The sequence below is a fragment of the Notechis scutatus genome, chromosome 7 (assembly GCF_049901735.1).
Source record: "Notechis scutatus isolate UNSWTSFEM ecotype Mainland chromosome 7, rNotScu1.2, whole genome shotgun sequence".
Classification (NCBI taxonomy): Eukaryota; Metazoa; Chordata; class Lepidosauria; order Squamata; family Elapidae; genus Notechis; species Notechis scutatus.
In genome coordinates, this window is record NC_142015.1 from 23,738,688 (window position 1) to 23,760,033 (window position 21,346).

At 44.0% G+C, this 21,346-nt stretch overlaps 2 long non-coding RNA genes across 2 annotated transcripts in view; one reads left to right on the forward strand and one right to left on the reverse strand.

Annotated features, from left to right (window-relative positions):
* Nucleotides 1-21,346, forward strand: part of LOC148130058 (uncharacterized) — a 190,733-nt gene that overhangs the window by 138,460 nt on the left and 30,927 nt on the right. The window lies entirely within an intron of this gene.
* LOC148130059 (uncharacterized) lies at nucleotides 7,651-10,386 on the reverse strand. The gene is made up of 3 exons (XR_015750373.1): nucleotides 10,204-10,386; nucleotides 8,347-8,447; nucleotides 7,651-8,105 (listed from the first exon to the last, which is right to left on the reverse strand). It is a non-coding gene; the product is annotated as an uncharacterized LOC148130059 (long non-coding RNA).

The window sequence follows — 21,346 nt, forward strand, 5'->3', positions numbered from 1 at the left end:
AATCAAATAATTTCCTAAAATTGATGTCTTTTCTTTTTCAAAACTTTAACAAGTCTCTTTTGTGAATCTCATATAGGAAAGTGATCCAGGTCACCCTTTTAATGTGTTATTTGTCTATCCCTTTAAATTATTAAGGAATTAGTTGGTTTCATATGTATATCCAGTGTGGCATCTTTTTCCATTGCATTCTTATAGCGTGTCATTTTTAAATCCACTTTCAGATCAGTCTCAGTCTTATGTGATAAAACTTATTTCTCTTCTATTATTATTTAAAACACAGTCTATCTATAAGGCCAGACTTCCTTAGAATTAACTTCTGGGCCTATTATTCAAAAATTATTGTCTAATGCTGAAGTATTTTGCTCCATTCTGTATCAGTAAATCCTTTTTAAGTATTATTTTCCTTTAATTTTAATCTGTAGTTCCTTCTGGTTCCCTCTAGTGTTCAGGCTTTAAAGTCCCATATTATCACTTTAAAAAAAAATCAAAACAAAAGTATTTTCCCATGGGAAAGGTTCTTATAATTAACTTCAAAATCTTATTACAAATCCATCTGGGCCCTCAGCCTGTTTGTAACTTTCCAGAATCAACATTCTAATCACTCTCTTGCTGTTTTTTTTTTAAAGTCCTTGTATTTGAAACATCTTTCACTAAGGCTTGAAGGAAGCTCACCCAGTGCTTAAAATCTCTTGATCCAAAGTTTCCAAAGAGCAGAAAAGCAATTTTTATTTTAAAAAATTATTTTAAAAGATAGTATGTGAACCCAGGATCCTTCCAGGTGCCGACCATGGTCTGAGCAAAATAGCAATAGCAATAACACTTAGAATTATATACCACTTCACAGTGCTTTTACAGCCCTCTCTAAGTGGTTTACAAAGTCAGCCTCTTGCCCCCAACAGTATGGGTCCTCATTTTACTAATCTTGGAAGGATGGAAGGCTGAGTCAACTTTAAGCGGTCAAGATTGAACTCCTGGCAATTGGCAGAATTAGCCTGCAATACTACATTCTAACCACTGGGAGGGAGGGAGGGAGGGAGGGAGGGAAGGAAGGAAGGAAGGAAGGAAGGAAGGAAGGAAGGAAGGAAGGAAGGAAGGAAGGAAGGAAGGAAGGAAGGAAGATGGAAATGAAAAGGAGGGAAGGAAGGAAGGAAAATAGCAATAGCACTTAGACTCATATACAGCTTCACAGTGCTTTACAGCCCTCTCTAAGTGGTTTACAGAGTCAACTTATTGTCCCCAACAATCTAGGTCCTCATTTTACTCACCTTGGAAGGACAGAAGGCTGAGTCAACCTTGAGCCTGATGGGATTTGAACTGCCAAATTGCAGGCAGCCGGCAGTCAGCAGAAGTACCCTGCAGTACTGCAGTCTAACCACTGTGCCACCATGGCTCATATTGGTGATTCCCTCATCTCCCAGAGCTCATTGGAGACCATTACCTTGCAATTTTCTCATGAGGAACAATTGACTGGAGCACTTGTGGGTAATCTCAAGTCCTTTCCGGTCTGGAGGGGAATTATGAAAAGTCAGTCTACTAGCCAGCAATTCATTCCATCAAGGTCATCAGCTCCATTTTTAGCAGAGCCATCTTCCATTCGTCATGTCTTCCCCAGAAGTTTGAAATTGGATAGTGCTCCTGCAGACAGTAGATTCTGAAGGCTGTGTACTTCTATTTGCAGTTGTTGGTGTCTAAACACAAGCAAAAACTTGACTTTTCATGCTGCCTTTGTAGCACAGACCTATGGATTGTTTTATATATCATAATTTGGTTGCTGAACTCATGTATTTAGTGTTGCACTTCCTCAAAAGTTTTCTTCCTCTCTAAAAAAAAGTTGTGCCCCATTTTTCTTATACTTGCCCGGCCTGAGAAAAATACTTCCAATTTCTTTCTTGGTGATGGTTTTTGTGATTCTTCATCATTCAATGAGACAGGGGAAACAGTGGCTGACATTGTTGCTTACTATTTTGAAGTTATCCTGGCTACTTGGCTTTTCCAACCAAAAAGGGGAGGGGCTCCCTTGTAGGAGAATGTTGGTCAGGACACTGACCATCATAATTTAGGTGATGCATCAGAAGGCAAGGAGAGTGCCACTTGCTGGAGTGATAGTTGTCCAAGGCAAAACTGCACATTTGCACACATTCCTTGGACACTTGTCACTGAATAAATGCAAGGTCGTCACCCATCCATAAGATGTTTTCCCCCAAAACTGTTTTCTTCCCTTTGAGAGAAAAGTGGTAGAAAAATACTTGGGAAAAGAATGTTCTGCCTAGTTGTGCCATGAAGCAATATTCTACTCTTTTTTTTCCCCTGGAATTTGCATTTAACCCGAGAAAACTCCAGAAATCTATTTGTCTATAATTCAAGGGCCTTCAAACTTGGCAAGTTTAAGACTTGTGGACTTCAACTCCCAGAATTCCTGAGCTAACATGACTGGAGCAGGAATTCTGGGAGTTGAAGTCCACAAGTCTTAAAGCTGTCAAGTTTGAAGACCCTTGGTCTATATATACTAGTAGGTAGGTAGGTTAGTAGACAGTCCAGTGTTTCTCAACTTTGGCAACTAAGATGTGTGGACTTCAGCTCCCAGAATTCCCTTGTCATCCCCTACAACAGAGGTCCCCGAACCTTTTCGGCATCAAGGACTGGTTTCGTGGAGATTGGTTTTTCCATGGATCAGAGAGGGAAGAGTGGTTTCATCTACTGCATGCATCCGGAACATGCATAGAAGGGGCCTCACTCATTTGTATGGCTCAGTTTTTGGCAATGATGGTCCATGGCCCTGGGGGTTGGGCCCCCTGCCCTACAGTAGAAGTGAATGGGAAGGAAGGAAGGAAGGAAGGAAGGAAGGAAGGAAGGAAGGAAGGAAGGAAGGAAGGAAGGAAGGAAGGAAGGAAGGAAGGAAGGAAGGAAGGAAGGAAGGAAGGAAAGTCCAGGTAGTCAGAGTTCAACTACTAGTGGTTGAAAGGGTTGGGTCATTCATAAATTTAGAAAGAGACATACATTACAGGTAGAGAACCCCATAATTATACCCCATAATTATATATAAGGCATAAATAGAAACATAAATAGCCACATTTAAGATGTACTGCCAGAATATCCCATTAGCCTCTCTGAATTCAACCATTGTCAATGGTGTCCTTGTGTAGATGTCCCCAAAGACAGATAATATGCTTTTTTCCAGTCATGACGATGTCAGGTAACCAAAGGATGATTATGCTGTCCCTCCCCCCTTTTTAGCAAACCTGTCCCCTTCAAGTGCAAAAACCAAATTGAGTATGTATACCTATAGAGCCACTTTGGTGAAGTGGTTAAGATCCTGGTCTAGAAACCAGGAGATAGTGAGTTTTAAGCTTCTGTTAGTCATAGAAAGCTAGGCTGGTTGTTTTGGGGCCAATCACCAGAAGATGGTGAGTTCTAGTCCTGCCTTAGCTATGAAAATCAGCAGGGTGACTTTGGGCCAATCACCAAGAGACTATGAGTTCTAGTCCTGCCTCTAGGTATGAAAGCCAACTGAGTGACGTTGTAGGTCAACCAACAGGATTGTGACATCTAATTGCACCTTAGGCATAACTTTGAAGGTCTTCTAGTCTAACTCCCTTCTCAAACAGGAGACCTTAATATCATTTCAAATAACTGGCTGTCCAATCTCTTCTTGAAAACCTCCAGTGTTGGAGCACCCACAATTTTTGAAGGCAAGCTATTCCATGGGTTGGTTAATCTCACTGTCAGAAAATTATTTCTTAGTTCTAGATTGGTTCTCTCCTTGATTAGTTTCCATCCATTGTTCCATCCTTTCTGTGCTTTGGAGAATAGGTGGACCCCTTCTTCTTTGTGGCAGCCCCTCAAATATTGGAATATCATGTCTCCCCTAGTCATCGTCCTCCTCCTCCTCCTCATTATGATGTTCAGACTGGGTTTGGCATTTTTGTCTACCTATTGAGTCCTTATCAAGGACCTGGAATAGGCAGATCTGGATGTTTGATGGTTGCAGATATTGTTGCAGGATGGAAGCTGTTCCAAGTCAAACTGCCTTCTGCAACTGACTGATGGCAAATCTGTCAATGCCTATGTTGTTCAAGTGGTGCTCCAGTTGTTTTGGGATTGCTCCCAAGGTACCTATTGGTATAACCATTGATTCCTTCCTCCATAGTTGCTCAACTTCAATTTGCAAATCCCAATATTTATTTTTTTTGAGCTGTTTCTCTTCAATTCATGCCTCACCTGGTGAACCAGATTTTTCTCTTTTCCACAATTGTGATGTCAGGTGAGATGCCTGTCTGGATCCAAAAGACCCACAGGATTTTGACTTGCTCATTTTCAAGAACTTCTATCCATTTGGTGTTCCCAGTCATTTTTGCTTCATTCAAACCCAAACTTCTGGCAAAGCTTCCAGTGTATAATTTTGGCAACTCGATCGTGGCGGTTTCAGATAATCAGTCTGTGAGGTTTTACTGCAGCCACCAATAAGGTGATCCACTGTTTCATCTTTTCTTGTTGCGTAAGCGACATTTGCTGTTGTTGCTGACCTGTTGAATTTTTGCTTTCATGGAATTGATCCGCAAGGCTTGTTCTTGGACAGCCAAAATGAAGCCTTCACTTTCTTCAGCACTCCAGCCTGAGATCAGGAGTGTTGAAGAAAGAAGCTGAATGCTTCATGTTAGCTGCATGTTAGCTTCTTACTGTTGTTATTGTTATATGATATAATTGTTGATTGGATCAACAATGCTTTGTCCTACCGATAGTGAAAGTGGGAACCAACAAGTATGTTGAACGAGAGTGCTGCAAATGATGTACAACGTATCCTGAATTCCAATTGCTTTTTATTCCATGTCCATGTTGAAGATGGATTCCATAGCCAGCCTACTTGGTATTCATGTATGCAATGAAAGAAGGGGGCCACTTTGTCCCTTGCTTCAGGCAGCAAAATGCCTTGAGCCAGCCTTGAGCTGAAGCATCAATTTAAGCCAACGAGATCTTCTTTATATTCTCCCTGGAGCACAGAACTCCTGTGGTGGATTGTTTCAGGGGGATCAGTGGTGTTAGAGCTTCCCTTACAGATCCAGTAAAATTGGTCCAAGGGTCCAAAATTGGTCCCTACCCTTCTACTGTCCTAGAGCAGGAACCCGTTCTCAGGTGGTTTCAATAGAGAAGCCACTTTGCCAATTCCAATTGCTTATCAAAATCACCATAACAATGGAAGAGATTATTTGTATTTTAGGATTGAACTGTGGGTCCTTGGTGCTTTCTGAACTTGGCTGTTCTCTTGCAGATGTTTCATGACCCAAGGAGGTAATATCATTAGTGGTTGAAGGACTTCTAGTACTTGATTACCTTGTTGGGTCATGAAACAACCAAGTTCAGAAAGCATCAAGGACCCACAAATCACAATAAGGTTTTACATTCCAATGATGTTTCTTGATGAGCTGAAGGTCTTCTTAACCCCTTCACCTTTCTGGTTTTATCTTTACTCCTAGCTGCCCGCTCTGCCATCCACCCTCCTTTGCTCCTATGAGTTAATCTGTTGGCTCTACTCACATCTTTCTCTTCCTTTCTCTCCCTGTCTCTCTCTCTCCACCCCTTCTCCTGCCTTTAGCTTCTGGTTTCATTTTTAGATGACAAAATTCAAGGCACACAGCTTGGCTGTCTGGTTACCATGGCAACCTGAGCCCTATTATCGTACCTTGTCATTCATCAAGAGAGAATTGTGCTTGACAGACACAGACTACAGATGCCTGCAGTCTGGGTATGAGTGTGTTTGGTGTGTATATGTATACACACCAAACATACATGCATGCATGCAGGTACACACATACACACGAATAGACAAACGCGCACACACACAATTTTGCAAAAAAGTCCTTAGCATTTTGTGCAATTCATGCATTTGGTTGCCAGGGCATCCTCTTTTCAAGTTGAATATGAAGATTTTGGCCATTCCTGCAAGCTTTGCAGATATTGTGTCTGTCTTTCTCCCCCCCCACCCCCCAACTGTAAGGAAATTTATGATGCATAATCCAGAGGAAATGGTAAACCATTGATTTTTGTTCTTTTTGTTCGCGGTGGATTCATTAAGCCGCAGAACGCTGCGTGACCACGTTCCTGTATTATACTGCATTATATTATCCTTAACACCATCTCAGGCAATAATGCTACGCCGCTCATCAATAACGGTTTTTACTAATAAGAGGAATCATAAAGCAGCTTTTATATCCGTGTCTGTTTTGGCCAAGGATTCTCATCGTGTTCCGGATCGCCCTGGGAAAGAGGTTGGGGAGCAGAGCGAGCGGAATGCGAGATACAAAATGAACTGACATTTTTCAGCCAATCACTGGCAGGTTTTATTTTTTATTTTTTTTCCAGATGCTGGACCAGACCCAAATGTTTCTGAAATGAGAGAGAGAGAGAGAGAGAGAGAGAGAGAGAGAGAGAGAGAGAGAGATAATTGCTTGTCATAGCTCAGAAATCCAAATTAATTCCCAAAGTGCACAGGCGAAAAACATTTGCAAGGCTGCAGTTAAATCTCTCCTCTATCATTGCCATCACCTTTTTTTATTGGCTTTAGGAAATGAACTGTCTGCTTGGGTAGGTATTGGCTTTCTAGGCCCCTGGCCAAGGGATATCTCCCCCTCTAAAACATATAAATCGAGATCTTTGCAGGGGTGGGCTTCAAAAATTTTAGCAAAAGGTTCTCTGCCTGGTTGCTGGATGGGCGTGGCTGTGGTAGGCATGGCCTAGTCGGCCTCCTGCACCATGACTGGGGAGGGACATTTTTGCCCTCCTTGGGCTCTGGAGGCTCCGGGAGGGTGAAAACGGCCTCCCTGGACTCTGAGGCTCTCTGGAAACGGGCCCATTTCCGGCCTTTCCAAACTTGGGGGCCCGTTTTTCACCCTCCCTGGGCCTCTGTGCGCGCCCTGCACTTACCTGCACCCAAAACGGGGCTGTGTGGGGACTCCGGGAAGGGGTAGGGAGGGGTGGGCGGGGCCAGCCAGGAGTGGGATTTGAGGTTTCTCCGAACTGCATAGAATCTTAGCTAGGGGCTCTCCCGAACCCCCTGCGAACCCCCAGCAGCCCAGTCCTGGATCTTTGCAACTGAACGTACAGAAGAGGGGAACCTTTCTGGGCAGACGCAGGCAACCTTTGGAGGGGCCCAATGTACAGATACGAGATAGGTTGAGGTTATGCAAAATAGCTGCTGCAAAGGCTTGTGTGGTCACCAAAGAGCAGCCATGGAAGACATGACTGGGCAGAAATTTTGCCAGGAACCAGGGACATGTTTTGGTTACCATAATGCAGAAAAGATGTTGAGACTTTGGGGGAAAGTGCAGAGAAGAGCCACTAAGGTGATTAAAAGCCTGGAGAGTCAAATATATGAAGAACGGTTGCAAGAACTGAATATGGCTAGTCTAGGGAAAAGAAGGACAAGCGGGGGGACATGATAGCAACCTTCCAGTATTTGAGAAGCTGCCACAAAGAAGAGGGGGTCGAATTATTCTCCAAAGCACCGGAAGGCAGGACAAGAAGCAACGGATGGAAACGAATCAAGGAGAGAAGCAACCTAGAACTAAGGAGGAATTTCCTAACCTTTAGAACAATGAATCCATGGAATGACTTGCCATCAGAAGTTGTGGGCGCTTCATCACTGGAGGCTTTTAAGAAGAGACTGGACAGCTGTAGGGTCTCCTGCTTGAACAGAGGGTTGGACCTCCAAGGTCTCTTCCAGCTCTATTCTGATTAAATGAAGTTGACTTCATAGTTCTAGCCCTTAATACTTTCTTTTAACCAAGGAGCCAATACAGTCAAATCATTCTGAAGCGAAACCTCAACTGATGGTCTTTCCACCAGCATTTCCAGCAAGGGAAGCAGCCATCAAAGTCAAAGAAGCTACCCCTGGATCAACTTAGGTCACATCCCCGAAGCCAACTGATGCCGTTCATCTTGAATTATGAACCATACTTCCTATTGAGCCGGTTTACCGTCGCTGAACTGTTCTGACTAGCCAGGATGATCTCCAGGTGTCTTCTATGATTAGTGCAGTTCTCCATCTTCTTTAATTGAAGACATTTCTCCATGGTAAATGAGTGCCAAACAGCAGCTCCTTAGGTCCGCAGCTAAAATAAATGGGTTACGGTATGGTTTTTATTGAATTTACACGTCTCCCTCAGCATCCTTGGGAATTTACTCAAGACGGAAAGAGAGATTTATAAGAGCTTTGAAGGCTTCTGTAGCTGGGCCTACTTGAAACAAAGATTAGACTGGACATTTTTCTTCTTCAAGAATCCACACCACATAGTTGTGGTGCCAGTTTTGGTGCCTGGCATAAAGATAGATGCAAAATGACTCATGGTTGACCTATAAACTTTGCAGGTCTTTCTTGTTAGCTTCGTGGTGGAGCTAACCTTTCTTCAATGCAGAAGTCCCCGTTTCATTTCTGTTGGTTTGGAGAAGGTCTCCTGCAGAAATGGGAATTGCCAGAAAACAATGGATGGGCCTGGATGAGGTGACCCAAAGAACACAACAATGGATCACTGAAATTGACTTCTTTGCAGGCAGGAAATCTTCTCTGTAGGTGATGGCTTATCTTTATATTTAATATCATCTTGAACCCCTAACCAGGCCCTCCTGAAAGCGTACGTCCTTAAAATGCCAAATGAAATCCATCCTTTCTCTTGCCCATTCTTTCCTTGGCTCTCAATTTGCTCACTTCATGCAGACTTGGAATCCTGGGTGCCCTCTGAGGGCCAAGGCCTCCCTAGTTGGACCCTGAGCTACAAATATTCTCTTCTACGGTTAATCCAGACCAGGGGTCCTCAAACTTGGCAACTTTAAGACTTGTGAACTTCAACTCCCCAAATTCCTCAGATAGCGTAACTGGCTGAGGAATTCTGGGAGTTGAAGTCCACAAGTCTTAAAGTTGCCAAGTTTGGAGACCTCTGATCCAGACAGTAGAGTCCACAGAGCAGACACCAGTCCCCAAGTGTCCATTCCACCTTTCCAAATCATCACTCACAACAAGTGATGTTCACCTATGATGGTTTCAAGTCTGGAAGTGAAATGCTATGATGAACAGCTAAGGAGGGATCTAAGTATGTGTAGCCCAAGGAAGAGAGGAGAGCCCCGATAGCCATCTTTCAATCCTTGAAGGGCTGTCACAGAGAAAAGGAGGTTGATTTATTCCCCATAGCACCTGAGGGCAGGACAAAAGGCAACTGGGTGGAAGCTCATCAGAAGAAGATCCAACCTGGAAATCAGAAGGCATTTCTTGACAGGGAGAACAATCAATCAGTGGAACAGCTTGCCTCTAGGAGTTGTGGGGGCTCCATCAGTGAATGTTTTCAAGAAATGATATGACAGCCATCTGTTCTGGATGGACTCTTGCCAGGAGGTGGACTAGAAGACCTCCAAGGCCCCTTCCAGCCTGATGGTTCTATGATTCTATAATAAGCAACTGGCTTTGTGGATTTGTTGGGTGAATAGAACAGAATAACAGAGTTGGAAGGGACTTTGAAGGTCTTCTAGTCCAACCCCCTACTTAGGCAGGAAACCCTACACCACTTCAAACAAATGGTTGTCCAATCTCTTCTTAAAAACTTCCAGTATTGGAGCATTTACAACTCCTGGAGGCAAATTGTTCCACTGATTAATTGTTCTAACTGTCAAGAAATTTCTCCTTAGTTCTAGGTTGCTTCTCTCTTTGATTAATTTCCATCCATTGCTTCTTTTTCCTGCCTTCTGGTGCTTTGGAGAATAGCTTGACTCCCTCTTCTTTGGGGGAGCCCCTGAGATATTGGAAGACTGTTATCATGTCTCCCCTGGTCCTTCTTTTCATTAAACTAGACACACTCAGTTCCTGCAACCGTTCTTCATACGGTTTAGCCTCTAGTCCCCTAATCCTCTTGGTTGCTCTTCTCTGCACTCTTTCTACAGTCTCAACATCTTTTTTACATCGTGGTGTCCATGAGTGGCAATGAATAATTCCAGGCCAAGGGAGATGGCATATTTACAATCTCCATCCCAAACTTACTCAGCATTTACTCTTTCCGCCACGGCAGGGTTAATTTCCTGTATCAACTCCCAACCTACCTTTTCATCCCCTCCCTCCCTCCCTCCCTCCTTCCCTCCCACCCTCTCTCTAACATTTCCCCAGGCTAGCATTTGCAATAAAGAAATGAACAGGCAGAAAGAATTAAATGAAACCAATACCGCTACCCTCGCAGAGAGAAAATCTTGCAGCGCCAGAATGGATTCTGTCCTGCACTTTATCTATCAGCAGCTTTCTTTTTTTTAAAAAAAATTTTTTTTCCTTCCCTGATCACTCGTTCAGCCTCTCCTCTGTGGGCTGGAGGAATGTTGTCTTCCCGGAGGATCTCATAAATACAGGCATGCACTGAAAATATTTTCTCTGTGTATTAATATTACATGGCCAGCGTCTCAGGCCAAGAAGGCAGGCGCTTCCTCCTCCTTCCCTCCCTCCGCCGACTTCAGATCTCGATTGCAAAATGGCTTCTGAAAACACCCCCCCCTTTCCCCCCCCCTCTCTCTTTTTCTTTTCAGCGTTCACATCTGTCTAGAATAAAAATTGGAATTTTTGAGGGCAGCCCTGTCGGAGAGCAGATTGGAGCGAGAGAGGGAGGAAGTCGGCGATGGGCTTTCAATGGAAGGTGGGGTGGAATGGAAGGAAAAGAGAAAAAAAAAAGGAAGAAAAAAAAAAGGAAGGAACTAAAGCTTTTCCCTCCGCTGGCGTTATTTTCTCCAGTTAGCAAAGCAGTCGAATTTATGTTTGGTGTCTGAAGCTCCCTGCCCTTGAGATGGAGTGGCAGCCAAGCACGGTGGTTAGAAAGGCGCTTCCACAAGAGACAGCTCGGTTGAACATTGCAGAAATATTTAACTCCCTTGCAGCCTGCCTGATCGGGAGACCACTGTGGTTGGGAAGGCCTTCTGAATTTCAATGCATTTCCTAGAGATTTACCCACAAGTTTCTCCTAAGTGACATTTGTGGCTTTGTTGCAGTTACACGGGGCTAAACGTGATTCTTAGCCAGCATAATAATATATGTATCCAGATAGTTCTTAACTTACAGCCAATGGTTGAGGGACCTGTTGAAGTCACAATGTGATGAAAAGGGTGACTTCCAGCTGGCCTTTGCACCTGTCCATCACAGCGTTTCCCCCCTAATGCCATGGGGGTCAATATTTGGGGTGCTTCGCATGTATTTAGAAGATTTTTAAAAAAGGCAAGACTGTGGTTGGATGGAGTTTGTTGAGATCCTCAGAAGGATAAGGGTGACAAGTTGAAAGGGAAAACAAGGTGTAAAGCAGTAGATGGATAGGATAGGATAGGATAGAGTAGAACAGAATAGAACAGAACAGGAACAGGAATAGAATAGGAATAGAACAGATTACAGAATAGAATAGATGTTGGAATTTAGGATAGGATAGGATAGGATATTGGAATGTAAAATAGAATAGGAATAGAATAAAATAGAACAGAACGTAGAATAGATTCCTCCAGTGATCGAGCACACACAAAAATAGATGGAGAGGTAAATTGTGTTTTGCTCATGCTTTACATTTTTTTGGCTGACTCTTTCTTCATCTTTTCTGCACGCTGCACAATGTTGCTTAACCTGAGAAGGAACGGTGTGATGGATATGTCTGGGTTTTTTTCTTCTTCTTCTTCTTTAATTTTAAATCACCTCAGTTTTTCTAACAGAATCCAGGAGGAACACCATTAATTTCCCTATTGTGACAATAATGAAAAGCCAGAGAATCTATCTAGGTAAAGTCAGAGTAGGACATCATTAACATAACTTCAGCTTTAGTTATTCAAAGCATTTCCCCCACTCCTCTGTTTGCATTCATGAATAGGCCTATGATTTCACCTAATTATTGCAGGTTTCTCAAACATATTTCAGGTTTTATTTTATTTCCTCAAGCCCAGGACCCCTATACATTTGTGTGTGTGTGTGTGTGTGTGTGTGTGTGTGGCATTCCTTTTATTAACTGAAAAGCCTGAGACAATTGCAAGCATATTTACTTACAACCTCTTGCACACTGCAAACTGTTGACCATCATTACTATATCCGAGCTCCTATTTATGGTAGGGATAGGAGTAGGGTGCACAATGCTTGTTTCAAAAATTGCAAATGTTAGGGAAATCATCATGGACAGAGAGAAAGAGAAAGGGAGAGAGAGAGAAAAAAAAATCCAGTCCAGAAATGCTTTTAAACAGAAGCCTGGGAGATAATGAAAACCAGCCTCCTCCCGAGATAACCATATATTTATTGAGTTTGTAATGTATCAAATGTAACAAAAGTAGAGTGTCTGAAGTACTCCATGTGTGGCTCTTTCACACTCTTTGATCACACAATTCTTTTAATTCAGAGGCAGTAGAGCTTAAGTGGGTTCATTGATGTGTTAAGTGTGGAATGTTTTTTTTTTTTTTGTATTAAATTAAAAAAAAAAGGAGGGGGGGGAGTCTCTATTATGTGTCCAGAAAAAAAAACTTCCATGTACTTGTTTATTGAGACAGGAAGTGGGTTTCCCACACAGACAAATGTCCCTGAGCTGCCAAAGAATTGTGTGCGAGGGGGAATAGAAATGCAAAGGAAACTCAATTTTCTACCTGGCATCAAATCGGCCTCTTGAAGGAAGATGGAGACAATAAACTTGGGTTTAGGCTGAATAATAGCATCTGATTGATTTTTAAGGGGAGGGAGGGAGGGAAATCCCCCTGCTCTTTACCCCCTGCACAAAGAGGAGGGATGTGTGTGTGTGTGTGTTGTCAACTGCAAAGCTTTGCAATAAATCTCTTTGTAGTTTTGGCTTGGGGCTTTGGGGTTTCATCTATTGTTACAGACTCCAAAAAGAGCTGCTTCTTCTAAAGAAAACTGAAATATGGAACTATTGCAGTTCTCTTTCCTAGTGAGACCTAGATTTCCTTCTCTCCTCTCCTCTCCCTTCCTTTCTTCCTCCCTCCCTCCCTCCCTTCCTTCTCCTTCCTTCTATCAGTCACTCCCCTCCTTCCCCTGTCATTACTCTCATTCTTTCCTTCCTTCTATCCATCCATCCATCCATCCATCTATCCATCCTTCTCCTATCCTTCCTTCCCTCAACCCCTCATTTCCCTCCTTCCCTCAATCTCTCACTCCCTCATTTCCTTCCTCCCTCCTCCTTCCTTCTTTCAAGTCATTCCCCTCCTTCCCCTCTCATTACTCTCTTTCCTTCCTTCCTTCCTTCCATCCATCCTTCTCCTATCGTTCCTTCCCTCAATCCCTCATTTCCTTCCTTCCCTCATTTCCTTCCTTGCATCATCTCTCACTCCCACATTTTCTTATTTCCTTCCTCCCTCAATCTCTCACTCCATTTCCTTCCTTCCTTCCTTCCTTCCTTCCTTCCTTCCTTCCTTCCTTCCTTCCTTCCTTCCTTCCTTCCTTCCTTCCTTCCTTCCTTCCTTCCTTCCTCCCCACCTCTTCTTTCTCTCCTCTTGGCCTGAAATCCCTCTTCTCCTAACCATACAGTACAGCTTTTCCCTGAGCAAGTTGCAACGAAGATGCCCTTGGCTCTTCCAACTCATAAGCCCGTGATGAAAAAGCGGGTACCAATATCTTTTATCATCTTAGCCTTACATCTCATCTTTCCCAGACTGAAATAAGGTGAAATCGGATTAATGTCCTTCAATGAAGCAAGAAGAAGCGAATTCCTATCATATTTCCACCAGGTGAAGGTCAGTTCTACCAGGTATCAAGGTGACATCTTTCATGGAAAGAGGAGAGGGAGAGAGAGAAAGGGAGAGGGAGAAAAAAAAACTCTGGATGATTTGAGTATGTTAATCAGAGAAGAGCCCCAAAAATGTTTTTGTCTGTAGATGGAGATTTGAATGATACATTTGATTCAAGAAAGCTTAGTTGGTTCATCCCCTAATCAGGACCTGACAAGGTCTGATCCAGGCAAGTGAAAATCATCCCTGCTCTGCTCTGTATTCTGTCCCCAATGGCACTGTGATTCTGTAGTTTCCATCCACTCCGATAGCATCTCCAAGGCTGCTGTTGATATTTCAAAATGATTCTAATCTCATTTCAATAATAGCTTCTGTCTCTTTTATTGACATGTATGCCATAACATTCAGGGCTAAATTGACAGTGCTAATAACATCCTCTGTCTCTCCTTTTCCTCTCTCTCTCTCTCTGACTCTTTCTCTTCGGACAAATCTGCATTTTTATTTCCTTTTTTTTCTCTCCCTGGCGTTCCTATTGATTGCAAACGTGAAGGGCTTTCATCTTCTTTGAAAGCATGAGATAATTGGGTACTATAAGCAGTTACTGACATAACTAAGTCGGGCTAGAGTTAGCACTCTGTGTGTGTGTGTGTGTGTGTGTGTGTGTGTGTGTGTGTCTCCGTCTCCTCTCTCACACACACACTGTCTCTGTTTGTCTGTCTCTCTCTGTCTCTCTTTCTGTCTCTTTCTGTCTCTTTCTGTCTCTGTCTGTCTCTCTTTCTCTCTTTCTCTGTTTCTGTTTCTCTGTCTTTTTCTCCTTCTCTGTCTCTGTCTGTGTGTGTGTGTGTCCTTGCAATATAAACACATTCATAAGACACAAGTGCATTCCTCAAAGGAGGAAAATCAAGGCAGCTTGGCCTCAAGGAGAAGCCACAATGTTTTCACATGTGCCATGACGTCATTGTGCAAATGAAGGGGGTGATGCAATTTGGGCCAGATTGTCATGCATTACATTTATCAAATTTAGAGACTATCCATCTCTCTCTGAAAGCGACTCTGGGAGATGTAGGTTAAAAACCAACCAAACAGAATATTTGTAGCTCGGGGTTGAAACTATGGGTCCTCAGTGCTCTCTGAGTTTGGCGGTTTTGTTGCAGATGTTTCATGACCCGAACTTGGGAACATCAGTGATACTAGAACGGGTGATGTTACCTAGTTAGGGTATTGAAATGTCTGCAAGAAAAAAAGCAAGGTCAGGGAGCACCAAGGACCGCTTGTTAAAACCATACCAAAACGCTATATTTCCGTAATATAGTGAAGACAGGTCTAGAATCATTGAAGTTAGCAAGGCAGAGTGAGAGCAAACCCGCGCACAAGTTGGCAGTGCCAGGTTCTCAATCTGTTTGGAAAGGTGAAAGTGGAGCCTGCCTCACCTCTGTGGGGAGGATATTCCAAAGGGTGGGGTGGGGGCAAGACCGATGTCAGATGAAGCTTCTTCCTGGACCCCACCAGTCAAAACTCTTTCGCTGATGGGGGTCTATAACACCTCAACCCTGCCTGACTAAGAACAAGTGGATGTCATGCAGAGTTATGTAGGTAACCTGGCCCCCATGCCATGGAGGCCTTTGAAGGTTATAATCACCACCTTGAAATGGACCCAGAAGTAGACCAACACCCAATGCAACTCACGCTGTAGGTAACACCTGTGCCACCATTGGGCCGCGCAAAATTGCGCACACGGCCACATTCTGCATTAGCTGAAGCTTCCAGGTACTCTTCAAGGGCAGTTCCATGTAGAACCCATTGCAATAGTCCAAGCGGGAGATGACCAGGGTGTAAGTGACTTCTCACTCTAGGACCTCTCAATCTAGGAAGGGGTGTATCTGACACACAACACCAAGTTATCTTTGTCCTAGATGGTCTAAGAGGTCTTACCTTTGTCCTAGATGGTCTAAGAGATCTTACCTTTGTCCTAGATGGTCTAAGAGATCTTACGTTTGACCTAGATGGTCTAAGATGTCTTATCTTTGTCCTAGATGATCTAAGAGGTCTTATCTTTGTCCCTAGATGCTCTAAGAGATCTTACCTTTGTCCTAGATGGTCTAAGAGGTCTTACCTTTGTCCTAGATGGTCTAAGAGATCTTACCTTTGTCCTAGATGGTCTAAGAGATCTTACGTTTGACCTAGATGGTCTAAGATGTCTTATCTTTGTCCTAGATGATCTAAGAGGTCTTATCTTTGTCCTAGATGCTCTAAGAGATCTTACCTTTGTCCTAGATGGTCTAAGAGGTCTTACCTTTGTCCTAGATGGTCTAAGAGGTCTTACCTTTGTCCTAGATGGTCTAAGAGGTCTTATCTTTGGCAGGTAGTTGGACTAACAAACCTCCAAGTTTTCTTCCAGCCCTAGGACTCTATGATCTGAAGTCTGCTGGACATCCTTTGGTTTGGCATGGGGTATAAAACCACGAGTTCCATTGTTTGTGTAAACGAACGTCATTTGTATAATTGCATCATACAACTTTACCTCATTAATGCAATTGCGCAATAACAGAAAAGACAAAGTGGAAGGCCTACAATTTCATGAAAGACTCCACCCATAAGTGGTCTATAAAACCCAAGGGCTCCTGAAGATTGCTGTGGCTCCCCGGTGGTGGGATTCAAACATTTTTACATTTTTACCGGTTCTGTGGGCATAGCTTGGTGAATGTGGCATGGCCTGATGGGCATGGCTTGGTGGGTGTGTCAGGGGAAGATACTGCAAAATCCCATTCCCTCCCCACCCCACTAACCTGCTTTCCAGCTCCGTTCTCCTGTGCAGGGCAACCAAAGAAGACCCAGCCAATCAGCTGGGACTCAATGGGAGGCAGAGAAGAGATGGGGTTGGCAGGGCCAGTCAGATGTGGGATTGGCCGGTTCTCTGAACTACTCAAAATCTCCGCTACTGGTTCTCCAGAACTGGTCAGAATCTGCTGAATATACCACCTCTGATACTTACCCTCTTTAACAAATCTTTTGATATATATATTTTTTTGGAGAAATTTGCAACTAGAAATGTGCTCCTGCATCTCCTTCCTGAGTGTGGGAGCCGTTCCACCTGCCTCCCTCCCTCCTGGCAGCCTTGAGGATAAGAAGGAGCTGGTCTTCCACTGCTCAAAATGCAGCAGCAGATAGCACGGCCTTGACCCTTTGGGCATTTGGCTTAACGATGGGCGAGTTAGCCTTTTCCTGGTCTGGATTGGCAGGGCTGTGAAGACTTTAATTAGCATCCAGGAGGTCAGAAGGGTCTCCGACATCCTTATCTATGAAAACAAATCAGTCCCTTAAGGAGCAAAACCTGCCAACTGCGGAGGAGAGAGTGGTGGTGCAAGCCGTAAAAGAGCCCAGCTGGGATATGGAGCTCCACCAGAAGGAGAAGAATCTGTGAATGGAGGGGGTTCGTTACCACTCCTCTCTTTTTTTAAAAAAAGAAAAAGAAAAATGGAAGAAACACAACGGAGTCCTCTGAAGTAGGTATATCATTTGCAGGAAGTTGAGCCCTCTTCAAAATATTAAAAAAAATGTCTAGATCCTGTGTTTCTTGACCTTATCAACTCTAAAATGAGTGGACTTGAACTCCAGGAATGTGGAATTTGGGGAGTTGAAGTCCACACATCTTAAAGTTAAGGTTGAGAAAGACTAATCTGGATGAAAGAAATTAAAGGGTGTGGGACCCATAGGAGAAATATGGAAGCTTTTCACGCAAAGCTGAGGACTCCCCTCCAACTGGACAAAAGTGCTTGGCACCAGCATGATCTTATGAAGAAAGTGGTCAAATCTCTCTCCTCTCCCTCCCTCCCTCCCTCCCTCTCCCTCTCCCTTCCTCTCTCTCTCCCCCTCCCTCTCTCCCTCTCCTTCTCTCCCTCTCTCTCCCTCCCTCCCTCTCTCCCCCTCCTCTCTCTCTCCCTCCCTCTCTCCCTCCCTCCCTCTCTCCCCCCTCCCTCTCCCTCTATCCCTCCCTCCCTCTCTCTCCCTCCCTCCCTCTCCCTCCCTCTCTCCCCCTCCCTCTCCCTCTCCCTTCCTCTCCCACTCTCTCCCTCCCTCTCTCTCCCTCCCTCCCTCTCTCTCCCTCCCCCTCTCTCTTTCTCCCTCTCTCCGCACTGAACATTGGTGGCGTAGTTTCCTGCCATTTTGAGGCAGGAAAGAGATGGGAAGTCATGGAAACTCTAAAGCAGACTAAACATAGCTTTTAAAAACTAATAGAGTCTTTCTCGGAAAACAAGGAAATCCTTCTTTTGACCATAAGAGTCATACAGGCCCATTCTCCGTATGTCTACTGACTGCATCCCCTTGGTGTAGAAGAGTACGGAGACGGTAGTGAAGAAGGTATTCAACAGCTCTAAGCTTACTGGTCCCAATCTTGGTCATACCTGCCTTCTCTTACCTGCCTCCTTGTCTCCCAGGGAGCAAATGAAGGCTAATTGACCCAACTCCTAATTCCTAAGACGGAAGGGCTAATTAAATCCCCAGTTCCTGTTTTAGAAGAATGAGAATCCAAATCTACATTCTCGGGTCTGAAGGTTGCAGCTTGTTTACTGTCCGAATATGTTCTGTTGTCTCTGAGAAACCAATTACAAGGCACCAGAGCGAAGGTTTCAGCACTTGGAGGGGGAAAAAAATGTTTAATAATTCTTTTTTTTTTTTCCTGTGTTCAAGTCAGGTACCAGGTGTTCCAAGGCCAAACCATAATTGGGAGGATGTGTCGGGACCTTTTGCAAAACAGCAGAGAATGTACTGACTGGCGAAGAAAATTAGGTGCCTTGGAATTAGTACAAGAGTCCAGCAGTGGAAAATTGTTTCTGATGAGATCAATTCTTTTTCAGTTGTGTGAGACTCCCAAATGTTACATCACATGTGGTCACTCCAGTCTTCTGCAACTTAGTGAGAGCCAGTTTGGTCTAGTGGTTAAGGCACCAAACTAGATAAGCCATGAGTTCTAGTCCTGCCTTAGCCATGAAAGCCAGTTGGGTCACCAGAAATTGGTGAATTCTAGTCCCACCTTAGGCACAAAAACGGGCTGGGTGGTTGGTGAGTTCTAGTCCTGCCTTAGGCACAAAAATTGGCTGGGTGACTTTGAGCCAATCACCAGGAGACTGGGAATTCTAGACCCGCCTTAGCCATGTAAGCTGGCTGAATCATTTTGGACCAATCACCAGGTGACTGGGAATTCTAGACCCGCCTTAGCCATGTAAGCTGGCTGGGTGATTTTGGACCAATCACCAGGTGACTGGGAATTCTAGCCCTACCTTAGGCATAAAAGCAGGCTGGGTGACTTCAGGCCAACCACCAGGAGGTTGGGAATTCTAGTCCCGTCTTAGCCATGCAAGTGGACTTGGTGACTTGGTGGTCCAGTCCCGAGAAAAGTCATGGCAGGCTTGGTGAACAGTTCTGTATGAAATTCTGAGATTTCACACAGAACCAAATAAGAAAACCGTGGTTGAAATGAACCAATCGTACCACTTGCTATCAACACCTAGCCAATCAGCCCTGCCAATGAAATGATGTCAGAGAGGCTTTTAAATGAATATCCTCTTTCTTCCTCCTCCTCCTCCACACCATTTATTTCCTTGCACAGCATATATAATTATGAGAAAATCATTGCGTACTAGAAAAAACTTTTTTTATGAATCAGCTGGAAGGGACCTTGGAGGTCTTCTAGTCCAGCTCAAGCAGGAGAAACTATACCATTTCAGATAACCTCCAGTGATGGAGCGTCCATGACTTCTGGTGGCCAGCTTTTCCAATGGTTAAGCGTCCTCACTGTTAGAATGTTTCTACGTAATCCCAGGTTGCTTCTCTCCTTGATTAGTTTCCAACCATTGTTTCCTGTCCTGCCCCCTGGAGCTTTGGAGAATAATTTGATCCCCTCTTCTTTGTAGCAGCCCCTCAAGCACTAAAACACTATCATGTCTCCCCTCTAGTCCTCCTTTTCTCTAGACTAGCCAAACCCAAATTCTGCAGCCATTCTTCATACGATTTAGTCTCCAGGCCTTTGGTCATCTTAGTTGCTCTTCTCTGAACTTACTTTTTCATTCTGTTCCCCTTACTCCCCTACCCCCAAAATGGTATTTTAGGTTAGTAAAGGTAAAGGTTCCCCTCGCACATACATGCTAGTCATTTCCAGCTCTAGGGGGCAATGTTCCTCTCCATTACAAAGCCAAAGAGCCAGCGCTGCCCGAAGACGTCTCCGTGGTCATGTGGCCGGCATGACTAAATGCCGAAGGCGCATGGAATGCTGTTACCTTCCCACCAAAGGTGGTCCCTATTTTTCTACTTGCATTTTTTACATGCTTCCGAACTGCTAGGTTGGCAGAAGCTGGGACAAGTAACGGGAGGTCACTCCGAAACCCGGCGCTGGGGATTCGAACTGCCGAACTGCCAACCTTTCTGACTGACAAGCTCAGCATCTTAACCACTGAGCCGCCGCGTCTTAGGTTAGCATGTATCTTATTCGTTTCTCGCGCATCCGCAAGGAAAACTCAGACTGAAACCTGCTTTTGAGGGTTGAAATGCATTGTATTTATGAAGGGAGAAACACTGTTCAGCCAGAAAGGGGTTTAATCTCAGATATTTGAGAAGAATCAGAAAATAGAAAATCCTGCAGTAGAATTGCATGGGGTGAAAAGTTTAAAGGTGTGGTTCTCGTCTTCCAAAGAGCTCTTTGTCCATCAGTCCTGCACTGGCGTTTGGGAACCGGTGACCTTAATCAAGGCAGCGAGGTATGAGTTTATTGTACCGTGAAATTAAAATTTTAATCTGAATTGATGAACAAAAATGCCAAAGCGTCATTTTCTATTGGGTTTTTTGTTTTGTTTTTGGATCTCATTCCCTACATTCAGGAGTTTAATCATTATTTCAGTTCCAGAAAAACAGGAAACCCGCTGCCTGATTGGGTTGATTTATTCATTTATAATAGGCAAAAGGTCTCCAAGAAACAAATAGGATGTGTGTGTGTGTGTGTGTGTGTGTGTGTGTTTGTGCTTGCTGGGTGTCGATTTTACACAAATATAACTAGAACAGGGTGATTAAAAAAAATCACCTGTCCGGGTTGCCCAGATGTTGTCAGGAAAGGAGGCCGTTATAAAAGTCTTGCTATGGGCAGTTACTACGTCAATATTTAATTACCTGTCTTTTTCAATTTGGGAAGCTTGGAAGCTTACTTCCTTAATTGGTAGATACATCTCGTCCCATCTTTCTTTTTTAAAATCTATCTATCTATCTATCTATCTATCTATCTATGATAGCAGTGGAGAAATAATCTTATTTTTGGTCCTGGCACTTTCTCCCCCAATGCAGGCAATTTGGAAGGTGAGTTCAGAAAATGAGCTGGCTAATGCGGATCTAAGCCACGATGGGATGCACTTGCTTGGAGCCAATGGTGGGATTCAATATTTTTTTTACTACCGGTTCTGTGGGCGTGGCTTGGTGGGCGTGGCATGGCTTGGTGGGTGTGGCTTGGTGGGCATGGCAGGGAAAGGATACTGTAAAATCTCAATTCCCACCCACTCAAAGGGAAGGTTAGTGCAAAATCCCCATTCCCTCCCCACCCCACTAACCTGCTTTGCAGCTCCGTTTTCCTGTGCAGGGCAACCAAAGGAGA